Source organism: Coregonus clupeaformis, chromosome 29, assembly GCF_020615455.1.
Source record: "Coregonus clupeaformis isolate EN_2021a chromosome 29, ASM2061545v1, whole genome shotgun sequence".
Taxonomy (NCBI): Eukaryota; Metazoa; Chordata; class Actinopteri; order Salmoniformes; family Salmonidae; genus Coregonus; species Coregonus clupeaformis.
Window position 1 is genome coordinate 50,537,490 of NC_059220.1, and position 3,731 is coordinate 50,541,220.

The window sequence follows — 3,731 nt, forward strand, 5'->3', positions numbered from 1 at the left end:
GAAAGAAATCAAGGGGTGTGAATACTTTCTGAAGGCACTGTACCTGCCAAGGCTGTCCCTGAGACCGTTGTCTACCCACTGATCCAAACAAACCTCCTACACCACTCTCTCATTCCTAGAAATCATTTGCTTATCTAAATCCTGGTGCCAGCATCCAAGTGAGAGAGCTGCCAAACTGTTGGCTCTTCATCCCTGGCAACATCCCACACAGCATCTCAAGTAGTACACAGGTGGATTTGTCTGCCAAGCTTATTGGCTGCAGACAGAGGACGAGTGGGATCTGAAACTGAGGATGTTCGCTAAGACTCAATCCACAAATCCATTGAGCTAAGGGTGATACTGCCCTGCTAAACATTATCATCGCTTTCATTTAGAGAGTGTAGGTGTTTCTTTGATTACTTATTTGATTCATTCTTGCCTAGGTGCCAGTATGAAAGACAATACCACAGAAACCATTGTATTATTATTTATAGGATACTTTGCATGATTGGATCAACTTTCCCAAGGGGGGCGCTAATATTCTTCTCTACTGACAAAGGCTTTTGGTGCAGCGAATTGTTGCTTTTTTCAAATAAGATATGCCGTCGACCTTAGCCAAAACAAACACTATCAGAGTTTCAGCCTTGTTTAGTTAACTAGCCTTCGTGATCGCACCTCAGGTGCAAAGCAACTCACAGAATGGACAATCTCAGGGATTGCTAACCCCACTCTTGACATCTCACTCCTGAGGCTTGGTAATCTTTTGACCAGAGAAAATGCAACTCACTGAAGCAGGAAATCACATAATGGTGCCAGAGTTAGGTTGTCCTGTGCTTTCTAATGAATTAAGTAAGCAATAGTAGATGTATGACAGGTGATGGAAGCTCCTGGCAACTGACTTCATAAAGTCAAGACACAAACTGTTATCAGGGTAAGTTCGTTGACCTAAACAGTTTGTGTTGTGACAACAGTTGCCATGGGTGTTTATGTAATCTGTTAGCATTATGACAGCAGCATGTAGTGCATAAAGGTTTACTTATTCATGTTTTTACCCCAATCTCTTTGACAACTAAAAATGATCCCTTTTAGAGGGTTTAAATAAAGCACACCCAAACAATGGTTAAAATAATACAGTAATTTCACTGGAAATCATGTTGAAGTATATCGCAGGAAACCAACATCTGCGTGGGCAGATTCCAAGACTCAAAAATGGCGGCACAGTTTAACGCTTTGCATCACAGAGGAGTCATAGCTAGAGAAGGAGAGGTCGGTGTTGTTTAACCACTTTCATCTCATCTGTCACATAATGAAAACATCCAACGGGGCTATTCTCGACCCGTTCAACAGTGTGTCTGCGTTTGCCACCAGAAGACGGCTTGTTTTTCCGGTTATCTGCCTACCATAACCCAGCTATCATAGACAGGCTTGTGTGAGAGGCTCTTTTCAAAAACATCCCGGGTCTTTGAAGAACGGGAGACTACTTATCTTCTCCCCATTCATCCTCACCAGTGGTCTCCAGCGTAGCTCAAAGGGACTCCAGATTAGAATATTGAAATATCAGATTCTGTTCTGATTACTGTGAACCAGGAAAAATACACTATTCCCACCATTACTTCTGTGTTAAAGAAAAGCTATACATAAAAGCCATATATCTTGATAATCTAACTATCATCATTAATTGGATTACTTCCTTGTAGGTATTGCTTTTGTGTCATCATGATGCACAACAAGTGGCACTTTTATTGATGTTGGTGCTTATCTTGCACCACAGATGGCCTTGGTCATAGATTCATCTTGAGGTTACACTTGTTTTCAGGTCTGAAAACATCTGATGAACTTTGCTTTTGGAGTGTAATGTCCCTTTAGGCTACCGCCTAAGCATGCTGTGTCAGATGCCAAATGGTGGCAATACTTAAAGGTTCCTGCAACTTGGCCCCAAAGCTCAGAGACTGATGGGTGGCATCAGACATAAAATCTAGCTTCTTGTAACCTGAGGCCTGCTCGGTGTCCTGTCCTTTGGTTGCAAAGCAGGCTTTGTTGGTTTGACAAGTGGTTGCAAAGTAGACCCTGAAGGTTTGACGATTGGGTTTGCGGATTTCAAAAATAGCTATTACAAAGAGCTATAAGCATTATTTCTCTACTTACTGTACTTTATTAGCTAGCAAATATGAGAATTGTCTGAATGTTTTTTTTAAAGGATTTTTTGTTTAAGCTTAAATGTTATCCACACAGGTGGTTTATAAAAACGGACACTGATTTCATGCACAAGCTATGTCTGTTGCCTAGACAACCTCTTGCAAAGAACCTAGGATGATGGCAGTAATCTTAAAAACATAAGACTACTGAAATGATAGAAACTTTTACAAATTAATTTATTCTGCAGGTTATATATCGACCTCAATCATGTAAATTATCTGGATCTTCTTCTTCCTCCAGAGTTCATCACAAAAATGTGTCATACCTACAGTAGCCTCGTTGAGAGCCAGGCTTCCCTAATCGGTAGGTCTGGTGAAGTCAGAGGCAGAAAGCAGCTACAATGGGGTGGAAACCTGGTGTAAATCAGTGACAAATCACAGACTGTCAGCCACACTAAACCTTTACCACAGCCTGTAGCCATAACATTTCTTTTTTGTAGTGTTCAAGCAGAGGAGTTGTAATGTCTTCATCGACTCGATTGGTTGGAGAACAGTGACGAACATAACACGTGATGACAAATCAAATCAAATCAAATTGTATTTGTCACATACACGTGTTTAGCAGATGTTATAGCGGGTGTAGCGAAATGCTTGTGCTTCTAGCTCTGACCGTGCAGTAATATCTAACAAGTAATATCTAACAATTTCACAACATATACCCAATACACACAAAACTAGTAAGGAATGGGATTTAAAAGTTTGTGAGGGTTTTAGGTACTAAGCCAAATTTCTTCAGTCTCCTGAGGTTGAAGAGGCTCTGTTGCGCCTTCTTCACCACACTGTCTGTGTGGGTGGACCATTTCAGTTTGTCGGTGATGTGTAAGCCAAGGAACTTGAAGCATTCCACCTTCTCCGCTGTGGTCACGTCGATGTGGATAGGGGGGTGCACCCTCTGCTGTTTCCTGAAGTCCACGATCATCTCCTTTGTTTTGTTAATGTTGAGTGAGAGGTTATTTTCCTGGCACCATGCTCCCAGAGCCCTCACCTCCTCCCTGTAGGCGGTCTCTTCATTGTTGGTAATCAAGCCTACTACTGTTGTGTCGTCTGCAAACTTGATGATTGAGTTGGAGACGTGCTTGGCCACACAGTTATGGATGAACAGGGAGTACAGGAGGGGGCTGAGCACGCACCCTTGTGGGGCCCCAGTGTTGAGGATCAGCGAAGTGGAGATGTTGTTTCCTACCTTCACCACCTGGGGGCGGCCCGTCAGAAAGTCCAGGACCCAGTTGCACAGGGCGGGGTTCAGACACAGGGCCTCAAGCTTAATGATGAGCTTGGAGGGTACTATGGTGTTGAATGCTGAGCTATAGTCAATTTACAGCACACTTACATAGGTATTCCTCTTGTCCAGATGGGATAGGGCAGTGTGCAGTGTGATGGCTATTGCATCGTCTGTGGATCTATTGGGGCGGTAAGCAAATTGAAGTGGGTCTAGGGTGACAGGTAAGGTAGAGGTGATATGACTAATCTAACCTTGACTAATCTCTCAAAGCACTTCATGATGACAGAGGTGAGTGCTACAGGGCGATAGTCATTTAGTTCAGTTACCTTTGCTTT